The following is a 16,998-nucleotide window of genomic DNA, read 5'->3' on the forward strand; positions in this document are numbered from 1 at the left end:
TCGTGTTCTAGTAAAATCTGGTATAGTTTGGTTATCTGTTTTTCAGTGTTTCCTGTTAAGATCTTGTCTAGAGTTTGGGTGGAATTTGCTATACCTGGTATTTGTTTATCCTTATTATATCTTGATTTTATTTGTATATATGTCCACTCGTCCATCCTATAATTTTGTATTTCCAATTCTTGTTTAGTTTTAAGTTCTCCATTTGGATGTAAAATATCTTTATATTTTATGGTCTTGGTAGGGTCTATTAAATTCGGATATACTATGGCTTCCATGGTAGATAGCCATGGTTATTGAATGATAATGAAAGACATATTATATATATAATATAATATGTCTTTCATTATCATTCAATAACCATTGTGAAGTCTAGCTCCAAAGATCTGAAATAAAATAAAATTTATTGGAATTATATGGAACTTTGTGTGCACGATGAGTCAAATATTCAATTCCTAAAATGCAATATGAGCAAGTTAAATAGTCCCAAAAGCCATCTATTTTGCCTGAAGAATTCCACTTTTATAATTTGTATTTTCATTTGAGTATGGGAATTATAATCCAGGACAGGACAGGAAAAAGTCAACTCTGTTGGTTGGCCTTATTTACCTTGCATTTCTCTGATCTGCCTTTTTGGGATGTTTCATCCATAAAATAGTTCAGAGCCTCAATGGCTCATTGGACATTTCAGGAAGATGAAAGTCCTCAATATTTTTGAACAGGCTTCTACAATGGAGAATTCCCTTCATGTATGATGTGTCTTGGAGTTACAAGTCCAGTGCACATGGAGGCCACCAGATTGGGTACAGCTTCTCTAAAAAAACCTAGGCTTTATATGACCTTAACTGTTTTATTAAATATGACACGGCGCCTATGCTTTGTTTTTATTGATTTATGTCATGTTCATTAGTTGCTTGAAAGTGTACTCCTTTGTTGTAGATTGTGTAAGTCTACCAACACTGAGCAATACAGCAGAAAACCCATAAACACCAGGGGCAAATTTCAGATGGGCACTAGTAAGGCTAGCCAAACAGGGTTAGCAGCATGTTTAATGACAAGTCACTTTAATCCAGTACAGTGATACCTTGTCTTACAAACTTAATTGGTTCCGGGACGAGGTTCTTAAGGTGAAAAATTTGTAAGATGAAACAATGTTTCCCATAGGAATCAATGGAAAAGCGATTAATGCGTGCAAGCCCAAAATTCACCCCTTTTGCCAGTCGAAGCGCCTGTTTTTGCACTGCTGGGATTCCCCTGAGGCTCCCCTCCATAGGAAACCCCACCTCCGGACCTCTGTGTTTTTGCAATGCTGCGATTTCACTGAGAATCCCCTCGCTGTGAAACCCCACCTCTGGACTTCCGTTGCCAGTGAAGTGCCCATTTTTGCGCTGCTGGGATTCCCCTGCTGGGATTCCTTGCAGCATCACAAAAAGTCCTGAGGTGGGGTTTTCCATGGAGGGGAGCCTCAGGTGAATCCCAGCAGCGCAAAAATGGGTGCTTCGCTGGCAACGGAAGTCCAGAGGCGGGGCATCCCAGCGGCGGCAGTGGGTTTGTAAGGTAAAAATAGTTTGTAAGAAGAGGCAAAAAAATCTTAAACCCCGGGTTTGTATCTCGAAAAGTTTGTATGACGAGGCATTTGTAAGATGAGGTATCACTGTACTCCACACTCAACGTGTAGTCCTCAATGGAACTGCATCTACATGGAGGGACATATACAGTGGGGTACCCCATGGATCTGTTTTAAGGCCAGTACTCTTCAACATATTCATCAATGATGTGGATAAGCGTATAGGTTAGGTTAGGTTAGGTTTATTGGATTTATATGCCGCCCCTTTAGATGAAGAACTCATCAAATTTTTGGACAACACCAAGCTAGCAGGAATAGCCAACACTCCAGAAGATAAGCTTAAGATATAGAAGGATCTTGATAGATTTGAATTTGGACATTATCTAACTAAATGAAATTCAAAGATGAAAAAAGTAAGGTTCTACATTTAGACAAGTAAAATAAAATGCACAGATATAGTATATGCGGTACCTTGTTCAACAGCAGTAACTGTGAGAGGGATCTTGGAGTCCTAGTGGACAATCACTTAAATATGAACCAGCAGAGCGCTACAGTGAGCAAAAAACCCAACATAGGATCTAGGCTGCATAAAGAGAGGGATAGAATCAAGATCATACAAAGTGTTAATACCACTTTATAATGCCTTGGTAAGGCCACACTTGGAATATTGCATTCAGTTTTGGTCGCCACAACTTTAAAAAAATGTTGAGACTCTAGAAAGAGTGCAAAAAAGAGCAACAAAATGATTAGGGGACTGGAGGCTAAAACATACAAAGAATGGTTGCTGGAGCTGGGTATGTCTAGTCTGATGAAAAGGACTAGGGGTGACATGATAGCAGTGTTCCAATATCTCAGAGGCTGTCACAAAGGAGAGAGTCAAGCTATTCTCCAAAGCCCTGACTGAAGTGACTCGAGACAGCAAGTAAACGAGACGGTTCTCTTTATTTTCAGCTCTTTAGGAAGTGACTATCAGCTGGAACGCGTCTCAGCTGGCAAGGGGAAAACCGGCTCTATTTATACAATTTTTTTCCCGCTCAAAACGAGCTGTCAGCGCCTTAACCAATCAGGCGCAACCTATTTACATAGTTTCCTCGGTAACAGAAATATACAGAGTACTCAACACCCCTCCCTTCCTAGAAAAAAAAAACATACAGATTACTCAGAAAGCCATGTGATATATTCAGCCAATCGGTGTGGTCTTTGGGTGTTCCTTGTGGACCTGCGCAATTCAGTTAGTCCTTCGTCGTTGGCATGGAAGGAGGTCGGTTCGTCAGTACCTCCTCTGGCTTCCAAAGGCCCAGGTTGAACTCCGGCCCCCAGAGTTGAGCTGGCTGGCACATTACCGACCTCTGCTGACGAAGATGGCTCCATTATGCTGGCCGAGCGGCTTCGGAAGGGTGAGTCCAAATTTAAGTCCATTAATGCTGGAGTTGCGTCGTTCTCCGTCGGTTTGTCTGTGTGTACAATCGGTGTTTTAACACTAGACTCAGTTTCTGGGCACCTTCTTAAGTGATCGATGTGCCTAGTCCATACTCGGCCATCGTTCAATGATATTAAATATGTTTTTGGCGCTTTTTGTTGCAACACTGTGCCCTTAAGCCACTTAAGGCCTCCATCAAAATTCCTTGCAAATACACATTGCCCTATAAACATATGTCTTTCAGCATTATCAGTCATATAATTCTTTGTACAAAACACAGGGTGTAATCTATCCAAGGTTGACCTGAGTTTCCTGCCCATAAGAATTTCTGCTGGGCTCCTGTTGGTTTTTGCATTGGGAGTTATATGTTGCGCCAAAAGGAATTCATCTAGGTGTTCTTGCACCTCCCCAGGGCCAGCCCTTTTCAATGCTTCTTTGGCAACCCAAACATATCTCTCTGCCAATCCGTTCGCCCATGGCGAAAAAGGAGATATGAGGGCGTGCCTTACCCCTAACTGATCTAGGAAAAGTTCAAACTGTCTGGCTGTCAGTTGGGGCCCATTATCAGAAACTAAAACATCTGGGCAGCCATGCGTTGCAAAAAGATGGCGTAAGGCTTTAATAGTTGAGCATGTGGTGATGTTATGCATCAATATTATCTCGACCCACTTAGAATATGCATCTACTACAATTAGGAAATATTTCGAATCAATGGGGCCAGCGAAATCTATGTGCAACCTAGACCAGGGGCCCTGGGGTTGATCCCAGTCCATAGGCGTTGTTTTTGGAGGTCTTGGCCTTGACTCCTGACAAGGGTCACATTTTGACACCCACCTCTCAATGTGGGCATCTAGTCCTGGCCACCAGAAATGCCCCCTTGCTAGCCCCTTCATCCTCACGATTCCTGGATGGCCCACATGCAGCATAGACAAAACCTTAGACTTTAGACTCTCTGGAATCACGACCCGGTCACCCCATAATAGACATCCCTTAACATAGGATAGTTCTAACCTTTTACTTTTGAACTCAGACAGATCTGTCCCCAAGTTTTCATGGTTCCATCCCTTAAGAACGCAATTAACAACCTTCATGAGAGTGGGGTCTTTAGCTGTATGCTCTGCCACTTCTTTGGCAGTTGTCAGGGGGTTATCAGCTACATCTATTAGTAAGACATCAGCAGAGGGGGCAGGGTCTTCTACTAAGTCAGGAATGGGGCATCTGCTAAGGCCATCCGCATGGTTAATGGTTGTCCCTCCTTTATGAATCAGCTCATATTGGTATCCTGCCAAAAAAATTCCCCATCTTAGCAAGCGAGGGGACATGAAAGGTGGAGTTGGTCTGTCTGGGGCTAGAAGGCCTAACAAGGGTTTGTGATCGGTTACTAATTGAAATTTTCGACCAAAAAGGTAATTGTGGAATTTTTTCACCCCTGAGACTAATGCTAACGCCTCCTTGTCCAGCTGACTGTAGTTTCTTTCTGTGCTGGACAGCGTTCTGGAGAAAAATGCGATAGGGGCCTCTGTACCGTTAGGCAGCACATGAGCCAGTACACTACCCACCCCATAGGGGGAAGCACCGCATGTAAGACGTAGGGGAAGTAATGAACTGTACTGTACCACTACGCTTTTGGACGTTAAGAGACTCTTTATTCGGGAAAAGGCTTCACTTTCAATTTTCCCCCATTGCCAAGGAACTTCCTTCTGAAGCAGCCGGTGGAGGGGTTCTGCTGCTGTGGCCTTCTGCCTCAAAAAAACAGAGTAGAAATTAAGTAATCCTAAAAAAGCTTGTAATTCAGACTTACTTTTGGGCTCTGGAGCGTCTTGTATTGCCCTGACTTTATCACTAGTGGGATGGATCCCTTCGCCATCAATTGTGTAACCCAAAAAATTAACACTCCTGGTTCCCCATACGCATTTACCGGGTTTTACTTTTAGGCCCTTGTTCTGCAGTCTAGTTAGAACTTGCCTTATCCTTGAATTTAATTGGGTCTGATCCCTTCCTGAAATTAGAATGTCATCAAAATAAGGTATAGTTCCTCCTATTCCTGTGAGCAGTCGTTCCATCAAACTCTGGAATATTCCCGGGGCTACACTGACTCCAAATTGCAATCGGGTGCATCGGAAAGCTCCCCTATGGGTGACAATAGTTTGGAATAATGATGTAGGTTCGTCTACGGGGAGCTGCTGGTATGCCTGGGCAAGGTCAATCTTTGCAAATACCTTCCCCTCCCCCAGGGAATGAAGTAAGTGTTGTACTACCGGTATGGGGTATGGATGATGTTGTAACGCTCTATTCAGGGTTGATTTGTAATCTGCGCAGACTCGCAAAGAGCCATCTGGTTTGAGGGGAGTGACAATTGGGGTTTCCCATGGTGCTTGATCTATTGGAACTAGAATACCTTGATGGATGAGCTTGTCTAATTCGATATCTAGTTTAGGCAGTAGAGGCAAAGGAACTCTCCGTGCTTTGAGACGGATTGGAGGCACCTTAGGGTCAAGTGAGAAAGATATAGGTGGCCCTGTATAGGTACCCAAAGTTGGACTAAATACATTTGGAAATTCTTTGACAAAATCAGGAATGTCAGAATGTGCAATTGTGTGGATGCCAGAAATTCCTATACCCAAAGGAGTCATCCACTCTAAGCCTAAAAGGGAATGTGTTGGCCCTGACACCACTAGCAGTGGAAGTTCACCCTTAAAACATTTGTATACAATTGGTACATTTAGAATACCTAGAACAGGAATTAATTCCCCTTGAAAATCCTTAATACTTAAATCAGAATGCATTAAATCATGTTTCCCAATATGAGGCAAATAAAGTTTAACCTTTGTCCAAGGCATAATGCTATAACGAGAACCAGTGTCCAGTTCCATCTGGCATGGTTTAGAATTTAAAAGCAAAGAAATGTTAATTTTTGTTTTGTTGGTTGTTACCGTATGAATTGGAACGTCCCGTGTACCTCTTATGTAGTCGCGGTTATAGTTGGAGTGCTTGTTGCGGCCGAAAGAGCGGAATCCTCTGTTTCCTCGCGGTTGGTTGTTGAATCTGGTAGCCCTTGGAGAGGAGAATGTGTCCTCTGGCGTTGGGGCTCTGCATGCTTCGGCAATGTGCCCACGGCAGCCGCAACGGCGGCAATCGGCGTCCCGGAAGGGGCATTGATGGCGGGGATGGTTTCCGCAGCAACCAGAACATGGAAGAAATTGACGAGGCTGTCTTGTGGCTTGGAGGTGGTCTTGCCGGATTAGAAAACAGTCGTCTTCGGGGTGTGGAGGTGCGCTGACTTCGGATGGAGAGTGGGCTCTGTGAGGAGGCGAATTGATGTGAGCCACGACTTCCTGCTTATCGTTGTGCTTGAGTTCTTTCGCAGCCGCCTCAGCAACTTCAGCGGTCTGGGCGAGCTTGATCACATTTTGAAGTGAAGGCTCCTCTTCGGTCAGGAGCTTGTTTCTTACAGTTGAATTTCTCATTCCAAAGATGAGGGCGTCAATCAGGCATGCTTCCGGGTTTTCAAACCGGCATTTTGACAGCACGGTTCTGAGGCGCGTAGCGTATTGGTTAATAGACTCTGCCTCAAGCTGTCCCATTCTGGAGAACTGGTGTCGATAGACGATTGCTGGCTTCGTAGGTTTGAAGTGGTCGGAAAGCTTCGTCTTCAGGGAGTCCCAGGAGATGGAATTTGCCGGAGTCGGGTCGGTCAACGTCTGGGCGAGATCGAACATCTCGGTGCCGCAGTAGTTCAAAAAAATCGCTCTCTTCCGATCGGCATCGGCGTCTCTCATGCCAGCAGCCTCGAGGAAAACGTCGAATTTTGCGAGATAAGCGTCCCACGTAGTCTTCTCCGGGTTGAAGAATTCCGGAGCTCTCTCGACAGGCAAGGAATCCATAGCGGCAAGCGAAGGCTCGTTCTTCTGTCGTCGCCAGGTGAAGTGACTCGAGACAGCAAGTAAACGAGACGGTTCTCTTTATTTTCAGCTCTTTAGGAAGTGACTATCAGCTGGAACGCGTCTCAGCTGGCAAGGGGAAAACCGGCTCTATTTATACAATTTTTTTCCCGCTCAAAACGAGCTGTCAGCGCCTTAACCAATCAGGCGCAACCTATTTACATAGTTTCCTCGGTAACAGAAATATACAGAGTACTCAACACTGACGGTAGGACAAGAAGCAATGGGTGGAAACTAATCAAGGAGAGAAGCAACTTAGAACTAAGGAGAAATTTCCTGATACCTAAAACAATCAATGGAACAACCTGCCTCCAGAGGTTGTAAATGCTCCAACACTGGAAGTTTCAAATAAGAGATTTGATAACTATTTGTCTGAAGTGGTGTTGGCTTTCCTGCCTAAGCAGGAGGTTGGACTAGAAGACGTCCAAGATCCCTTCCAGCTCTATTATTCTATTTTTCTCTTCACAAATTCCATTTTATAACAAAACATATACGCCTTAAAATATATCAATAAGATATATATACATTTTCAATATTTCATAAACCAATATCTTATTTTGCACCCTTTTCAACTCTTATTCTTCAGTCTGACCCAACACTCCTCTCTCTCAACCTTCATCCCCTTCCTACTTTCTTACTCCTTCTCTCCCCTTTCTCCTTCCCTCCATTCATCCTCTATTAACACTCTATATTTTCTACTTCTTTTCACGCCTCTAACTTCCCCTTCTACTTCCTCTTCCTCCCTCTAATACCGTTCCCTGAGTGTCTCCTATCCTCACTCAATTTATATTTGACAAACTGATATTATGTTCCTTATTTTCATACTAGCGGTGCCACTTCTCAAATTATTATTTTTGTTTCATTGCTATGTTTATAATTTGTACAACCTTGGCATATGTTACATGACTCTAATGTCACCTAATCCCCTAGTTTTGTCTCCTGGGCCAACCACCAATTAATTCAATTTTTATTCTTAAAATATTGCTATAGCTTAATTTTTTTAACTAATTATCATTTCTTGTGGAGCTCTATTATTCTATTCTTTTCTATTCTATTCTATTATTTGTTTGTTTTTGTCAAGTACATATTGGTAGTATACAAAGATATAACAATGTTTATATACATGATACTAATAAGAGAGGAAACATTAGTACAGGGGACAGAAAGCATGCTGGTGCACTTATGCACGCCCCTTACTGATATCTTAACAATCAGAAGTCAACAGTGGATAGTCTAAGGGTAAAGTTTTGGGGGTTAGATGATGATACTAGAGTCAGGTAGTGAATTCCATACATTAACTACTCGGTTATGAAAGTCATATTTCCTGCAGTCAAGTTTGGTGCAGTTTACTTTAAGTTTGTATCTGTTATGTGCTCATGTGTTGTTGTGTTTGAAGCTGAAGTAGTTGTTGACAGGAAGGACGTTGTAGTAGATGATTTAATGGGCTATACTTAGGTCGTGTTTTAGCTGACATCGATCTAAGCTTTCTAAACCTAGGATTGTAAATCTAGTTGTGTAGGGTATTCTGTTGTGAGTAGAGGAATGGACATATTTCTGGACATTTTCTAGAGTGTTTATGTCCAAAATGTGATGCGGGTTCCAGATAGATGAGCTGTATTTAAGGATTGGTCTGACAAAAGTTTTGTATGCCCCTGGCTAGTATGAGATTACCGGAGCAGAAGCTATGTAGGATTAGGTTAACAACTCTTGAAGCCTTTTTGGCGATGTCCTTGCAGTGGGCTTTGACACTTAGGCCATTTAATATTTATTTATTTTATTTATTTTGTCCATTTCCTGAGTGGCTCCTATCCTCACTCAATTTATATTTGACAGACTGATATTATGTTCCTTATTTTCATACTAGCCTTTCATATTAGCCTTGGAATATGAGTATTCCAAGGTCCTTAGCGAGTGAGGGTTGTCTGCAAGGTCTTGTTTATTCAGCCTGTATGTGGTGATCTATTTGCCAATGTGTAGGACAGAGCATTTGTTGGTTGAGATTTGGTCCCGAGAGAGACAAAGGCAGCTGAGAATCGGGGCGAGGGAACTCAGATGCCGCCTTCTCTCCAAACAACCCGTCAGGCCTGCTGCGGTTTGCGCCCGGGCGGGGCGGCTGACTGGCCTCGGATTTCTCCTTGCCTTTGGGCGAGGAGGAGGAGGAGGCGGCTGACGAGTCGGGCGGCAGAAGCCGGCCTCGGTCACGTGGTGCCGGCGCAGAGGAGCAGCTTCTGCCGCCTGCAATTTTCCGCCGGCTGCTCATCGCCCGGCTTTTTCTGGGGATGCTCCCCAGACGCGGCTTTGTGGTAGCAGAGTCAGGCCGAAGTCGCCGACCTCTTGCGTCGCTTCGCCTTTGCCGCGCGGCTCAGGTGACTCTTCTGCCCGGCGGCGATGTAAGGCAAGCCCGGCGCTCGCTCCCTCGCTCGCTTCGAGGAACCAGCTTCACCTGCTAGGGCTGAAGTAGGAGTTTTTTTTAAAAAAAGGCCCTCCCCTGCCCGGCTCTAGGAGTTCAAGGGGCGGCCTTTCTTTTGGGAAGGTGAGTCTGGGGTCGGCGGCCGCTTCTGTCCTTCCTTGGGATGGCGGGAGGAAGGGGCTTCCTGAGCACAGAGAGGCGAAAAAAATGGGGCTGCTTCGGATGGGATCCGCCTCTGAATTATGGAACTAGGCCATCGAGAGGGTCTGACCGTGTTTTTAAGGCAGACCCTTCCCGGCGACGAAGCTTGCTTTTTTGTGGTGGCCCCGATAATCTTTCGACGAAGGACCAATAAAGGACGAAGCGGTAAAATTCCAGGACTGAGAGCTGTGGCTGGAAGGAGGAAGAGAGCAACGTATTGAACTGAATTGAATTTTTCTAAGCCTTTCTGCTGAACTAAAAAACCTCTTCTCCCTCTTGATTGGGTGATTTTTTGAGTATTTTTAAAATAATAATAATAAGAATTTAATATTTATTTAATATCACGTTTGTTCATTTCTCTCAAAAGGGATGCTTTATTTGGGACAAACTCTTAAGTTTGCATCCTCCCACTTGCTGCTATGTGAAGGGAATGATTTTTCTAAAATTGCATGTTGATTGATTGATTTGACTGACTGACTGACTTTTTATGGTTTGGGTTGTTTTTTTAAAATTTATTTATTTATTATTTAGATTTGTATGCCGCCCCTCTCCACAGACTCGATTATAAATTATAATAAGATTATAATTTAAATTAACTGGATTTGGGACGTTATATATTGTTTCATTATGTGTTGTAAGCCACCCTGAGTCTTCGGGGAGGGGTGGCATAAAAGTCCAATTAATAAATAAGAAATAAATAATATGATGCCCAACTCCTGAAGGACTCTGGGCGTAAATGCATATGCCATCTAAACATGAAGGTGGCATCCTTTTTTCCTTCAGAAATTATACTTTCACTCCGATAGCAATGTGTATAGAAGTGATCGACTGTTAAAAACTAATTTAATTCATCAGTGGAAGCCTATGTTGACTTAATGGAAATATTCATTATTCTAATTAAGGTTAAGTTCTTAGATAGATGGGCATTGCTTTCGATTCCTCCTTAGATAAATGAACATTTAAAAAAGTTTCTTCAATTGGAAGTCTTCTGGATTTGGGGAAGTCTTCTGGAGTCTGCAGAGAGGGGCGGCATACAAATTTAATAAATAATAATAATAAATATTAATAATAATAATCAAATCCCTTCCTTCCCATTCAAATAAATTATATGAAAGTTATATGAATGTGTTGCTGTCGTATGTTTTATTGTGGAGGTAATATTAAATCTATATGCCCTTTCTTTGTACAGTAGATTTCTTTTTAGGTAAATGGTGTTAAGTTTCTTCAACTGGACAACTTAGAGAGTTCTTAAATTAAAAAAAACTCTGGATGATGCTAAAATATGTTCCTTCCATTCAGATTAAAATTGCTATGGAATTATTGTTGCCTTATGTTACATTATAGAGGTAATGTTAATTTTATATGTCCTTTCTTTGAAATCATTTTAATGAATGACACTATGTTATTGGTTATGCAGATGAATCATGGCTATTTATCATTCCCATAAACATGATGATGCTGAATAACTACAAAGAAAAAAAATCCACATCTTTCTGGAGGCTTATTTTTTATTTAAAGGATAGTTGAATAATTTTCAAAATTGTGGAAAAAGTTAAAATACTGTACTTGCATATCTAAGTGAATGAACAAAAGCTTTCTAGAACTTTATTTTTAACTTCAACTGAGTGGTGAAAGTTAATCATAGCCCCTTTTTCAAATTCATCTGGCTTTTTAATTTTAGCTTGGAACAGTTCAGTTTTTTGAAGTGGATTTTAGTTATAGGGTATGATATAATAATCATCAGTGGCTAGTATTGAGACAGTGTCAGAAATTTAGATTCTGCTTCTATGAGACACTCGTATAGTAGTGTTGACAAACCATAGATGGCCAGCTAAATCTACCACTCTAATTTAATTTATAAACCTACTCTGAACTTCCTAAACACAAATCTAATAAATACATGAAAAATATACTAATTGTATTGAATTGAAAAGTATGACCAACTAAATCAAAATTTCAACAAATCTTGTCTAGTTGAACAGTGGAGTAGGGCGTACTTGTATTTAGCACTTAGAAACACTTGGTCTGTGAAGGATCTCATGTGTAGACTAGCTGAAAAAAAATCCTAGAATGCAATGGCAAGACCATTTCCATATTGTAGCCGGGTGTGGGCTACTGCACGGACCGGGGCGGGGGGGATGCAGTGGGGTAGCAAAAATGGAGCTCCACCCCAGAGCATCCAATTTGCACTGAAAGATGATGAAAGGAAATGCAGGGCGTCCTGCATAAACAATGCCCACAGTGTGGTAGTAAAAGGTTTGGTAGCCCTTCACACTGATTGTAGCCCTCCACACCCCCCCCCCCCCCCACAAAACCCCACTTTATGAATCTACCTATGTTGTCATCAGGAATAAAATTCAACTCAAGGATTTGATTACCGGTATATTATTGCCTTCCCGTTCTTTGAAAATTTTTCTGAATTCTGATTATTTTCTTTCTTTCTTTCTTTATTTTATTTTATTTATCATACAAATATAGTATTGTATTGTAGTATGTTTAACATAATATAAGTATAAAGTAGAGATAGAAAAGATAAAGAGACATTAGGACAGGAACGGTAGGCACAAAGGTGCACTTATGCACACCCCTTACAGACCTCTTAGAAAAGGGCAGAGGTCTATTGTAGATAATGTAAGGTTGAAGATTTTGGGATTGGGGGAAGAAACAACAGAGTGAATTCCAGGCCACTCTATTGCTGAAATTGTATTTTCTGCAGTCTAGTTTGGAGCAATTTACATTTAGTTTGTATCTATTGCATGCTCTTGCGTTGTTGTTGTTAAAGGTGAAGTAGTCGCCAACAGGGAGTAGTACATTGTGATGTATGATTTTATGAGCAACAGTTAAATCAGTTCGGAGGCGGCGTATTACTTTCAAATGATGATACCAAAAATGGACTGTATATTCACTAATTAACTCTGTGCATATAGTTACTTCCTCTGGCTCTGATTTGGCAATTGAAATCAATAAAGAAAATGTTTAGCATTATATTTGATAAGTTGACTGCAACATTTATATAAATAATTTGGATTTGCATGGGTTTTGCTGTATCTTATGAGATTATGAGCATCCCTGTTGGGTTGGCAGTATTACAGGATCGATATGACATTAATAATCCTGTGGAATAGACAGTCACCTTGCACAAATATGATAGGTCCCACAAAATAATTTAATACAGTATATGAAAATATTTTTGTACTGCTTTAGAATGAGCACAAAATTACTTCCCGTTTAAATGCCAGTGTCAAATGAGATAACAATGATTTTCCTCCCATTTATCTTAATATATCAATTGTGCGTTGGTGCTTTTTGAAAGAGAAAGAGATGAATTGAGGAATCTGCCACATATAATATAGATCCTGGACCAGGGAAGAGGAGGGAAAGAGAAGGGAAGTGAGCTACTGCTTTACAGATTAACTTCTTTGTCCTTCGTATGCGTAGGAATCTGTTCCCCAAATATTGCTTCTTGTGTTTTTCATAGCAATACCAGTAATGCAATTATATTTCTTGAGCACCATACAATTCTCAATAATAAATTCTTTGAATTTAGTTAACCTGGTTTTCTGGTATCTTCAGTATTAAAGATGTTGATAATACCTTGTCTTCATTCTCACAGTGGATCTACTTCCTATCTATTGTCTTTCTACCCAGACATGAATAGAAGAAAGCTCCATTTTTCAGATGAGAGACCTGCCTCTGAGCACACTTATTTTGGAATGGAGCCACACCGGCTTTTAACATTGTTGTTGTCCTCTAACAACAATTTGTAATACATTAAGGCCAATGTTGCAAATACAGAACTAAATAATTCACATGCCTTCTGTGAGGGGGTCAATAGAATTAGAAGGAAGTTTAAGTAGATTCTATGACATCTGTACTCTAAGAGCAAACAGAATATATTGTAATTTCTAGGGTTCCTAATACTAAAAAGCCCAGGAAGTTGTTTATGGAACTCCCTCAATGTGCTAAAGTTTCTTAGCTCAAGGAATTGGATTTAAAAATTGGTTTGTTCTGTGACTTTTCTCTGAAAGTGTGATCTGTATGACGGTAAGACATAGAATGGAGTTCCATATAATATACATGTCTTAAAGAACCCAGTTATTCATTATTGGACTTCTAGACCATTCAGAAGCCGTGATTCTCAGCCATTTTATGATGGTGCAGAAATCAAGCAAGAGCCAAGGATAAATGTGCACGTAAGAGAGGGGGAGGATGGGAGAAATGTCGAAGATTTTTTTGAGAAATAACTCGTGAAACTATATCCTGTAAAATCTTAACAGGAAAACTGATAAACAAAATAATGTGTTTATGGGAAAAACCTCCTTATGTTTGGTTCCAAAAATAGTGCTTTCTATGTTAGGAACATGAGAACTGTGGGAGAACTCATTTTTCTTCACTGTTAATATCTTTTTCACTGCTGTGATTATTATTTATTTTATTTATTTATTACTTAGATTTGTATGCCGCCCCTCTCCGAAGACTCGGGGCGGCTCACAACATGTAAAAAACAAATCATAAGCAATCAGACAGATTTAAAATATTTAAATATTTAAAAAACCCCATATGCTAACAGTCACACACACAGACATACCATGCATAAATTAAACGTGCCCAGGGGGAGATGTTTCAGTTCCCCCATGCCTGACGGCAAAGGTGGGTTTTAAGGAGTTTACGGAAGGCAGGAAGAGTAGGGGCAGTTCTAATCTCCGGGGGGAGTTGGTTCCAGAGGGCCGGGGCCGCCACAGAGAAGGCTCTTCCCCTGGGGCCCGCCAACCGACATTGTTTAGTTGACGGGACCCGGAGAAGGCCCACTCTGTGGGACCTAATCGGTCGCTGGGATTCGTGCGGCAGGAGGCGGTCTCGGAGATATTCTGGTCCGATGCCATGAAGGGCTTTAAAGGTCATAACCAACACTTTGAATTGTGACCGGAAATTGATCGGCAACCAATGCAGACTGCGGAGTGATGGTGAAACATGGGCATACCTAGGTAGGCCCATGACTGCTCTCGCAGCTGCATTTTGCACGATCTGAAGTTTCCGAACACTTTTCAAAGGTAGCCCCATGTAGAGAGCATTACAGTAGTCGAATCTCGAGGTGATGAGGGCATGAGTGACTGTGAGCAATGAGTCCCGGTCCAGATAGGGCCGCAACTGGTGCACCAGGCGAACCTGGGCAAACGCCCCCCTCGCCACAGCTGAAAGATGTTGTTCTAATGTGAGCTGTGGATCGAGGAGGACGCCCAAGTTGCGGACCCTCTCTGAGGGGGTCAATAATTCCCCCCCCAGGGTGATGGACAGACAGATGGGATTGTCCTTGGGAGGCAGAACCCACAGCCACTCCGTCTTATCCGGGTTGAGCTTGAGTCTGTTGACACCCATCCAGGCCCCAACAGCCTCCAGGCACCGGCACATCACTTCCACCGCTTCGTTGACTGGGCATGGGGTGGAGATGTAAAGCTGGGTATCATCCGCATATTGATGATACCTCACCCCATGTCCTTGGATGATCTCGCCCAGCGGTTTCATGTAGATGTTGAATAGCAGGGGGGAGAGGACCGACCCCTGAGGCACCCCACAAGGGAGAAACCTAGGAGTCGACCTCTGGCCCCCCACTAACACCGACTGCGACCGGCCAGAGAGGTAGGAGGAGAACCACTGAAAGACAGTGCCTCCCACTCCCAACCCCTCCAGCCGGTGCAGAAGGATACCATGGTCGATGGTATCGAAAGCCGCTGAGAGGTCAAGGAGCACCAGGACAGAGGATAAACCCCTGTCCCGGGCCCGCCAGAGATCATCCATCAACGCGACCAAAGCGGTTTCCGTGCTGTAACCGGCCCTGAAACCCGACTGCTGGGGACCTAGATAATCGGCTTCTTCCAAGGACCGCTGGAGCTGGAGTGCCACCACCTTCTCGACAACCTTCCCCATAAAGGGAAGGTTGGAGACTGGACGATAGTTGTTAAGTACGGCTGGGTCCAGAGAGGGCTTCTTGAGGAGGGGGCGCACAAGCGCTTCTTTATAGAGTGATGGAAAAACTCCCCTCCCCAAGGAAGCGTTGGTAATCTCCTGGGCCCAGCTCCGTGTCACCTCCCTGCTGGCCGAAACCAACCAGGAGGGACACGGATCCAGTAAACAGGTGGCGGAACTCACAGCTCCGATGGCCTTGTCCACTTCATCAGGTGTCACCAGATCAAACTCTTCCCAGACAGGTGGACAAGTACGTGCCCCAGTCACCTCGACTGACTCGTTGTCAGTCGACTCTGTTACACAATTGGAGTCGAGATCGGCCCGGATCCGAGCGACTTTATCAGCGAAAAACGTGTTAAAATCCTCGGCACTACTCTGTAAGGGCTCCCCAACTCCCCCCTGGTTGAGAAGGGAGCGGGTCACCCTAAACAGAGCGGCCGGGCGGGATTCCGCTGATGCAATCAAGGCGGCATGGTACGCGCATCTTGCCGCCTTGAGCGCCACTTTGTAAGTCTTAATAAAAGCTCTTACAAGTGTTCGATCGGATTCAGACCTACTCTTCCTCCATCGCTTCTCTAGACGTCTCTTTTGGCGTTTCAACTCCCGGAGCTCCTCGTTGAACCATGGGGCTCTACGGGGTCTAGCGCCATGGAGAGGTCGCAAAGGCGCAATCCGGTCAAGAGCCCCCGCTGCAGCCCTGTTCCAGGCCTCCGCGAGAGACTCCGCCGAACTGTGGACGAGTGCCTCTGGAATAACCCCAAGCGCCGTCTGAAAGCCCTCTGGGTCCATCAGGCGCCTGGGGCGGAACATCTTCATTGGTTCCGCCTCCCTGCGGGGGAGGATTGGAGCCAGGAAGTCAAGCCGTAGTAGAAAATGGTCTGACCATGACAAAGGCAACACTTCTAAGCCCCTTAGTCTCAGACCATTACTCAATTGCTCGGAGAGGAATACCATGTCAGGTGCGTGCCCTCCCTCGTGAGTCGGACCCTGAACTACTTGAGTCAGGTCCATGGCTGTCATGGTGGCCATGAACTCCTGTGCCAACCCAGAGGTTTCGCCGAGTGACGGCAGATTGAAGTCCCCCAAGACAATAAGTCTGGGGAACTCTACCGCCAACCCGGCTACCTCCTCGAGTAGCACAGGCAAGGCTTTTGACACGCAGCTGGGAGGCAGGTACGTGAGAAATAAGCCCACCTGAACTCCTAAGTCCAACTTCATCAAGAGAGACTCGCAACCCGCTATTTCCGGAGCAATGAGTCTACGCAGGCAAAGGCTCTCCCTGGCTACAATAGCCACTCCTCCCCCCCTTCCCTGGGGTCGCGGTTGATGCCATATCTGAAACCCGGCTGGGCAAATTTCAGAGAGAGGAACACCTCCCTCCGGGCCCAGCCAGGTTTCAGTAATACATGCCAGGTCGGCCTCCTCATCCAGGATCAAATCCCGGATGAGGAGAGCTTTATTAACCACCGACCTGGCATTCAACAGCAGCAACCTGAGC

Source organism: Erythrolamprus reginae, chromosome 3, assembly GCF_031021105.1.
Source record: "Erythrolamprus reginae isolate rEryReg1 chromosome 3, rEryReg1.hap1, whole genome shotgun sequence".
Taxonomy (NCBI): Eukaryota; Metazoa; Chordata; class Lepidosauria; order Squamata; family Dipsadidae; genus Erythrolamprus; species Erythrolamprus reginae.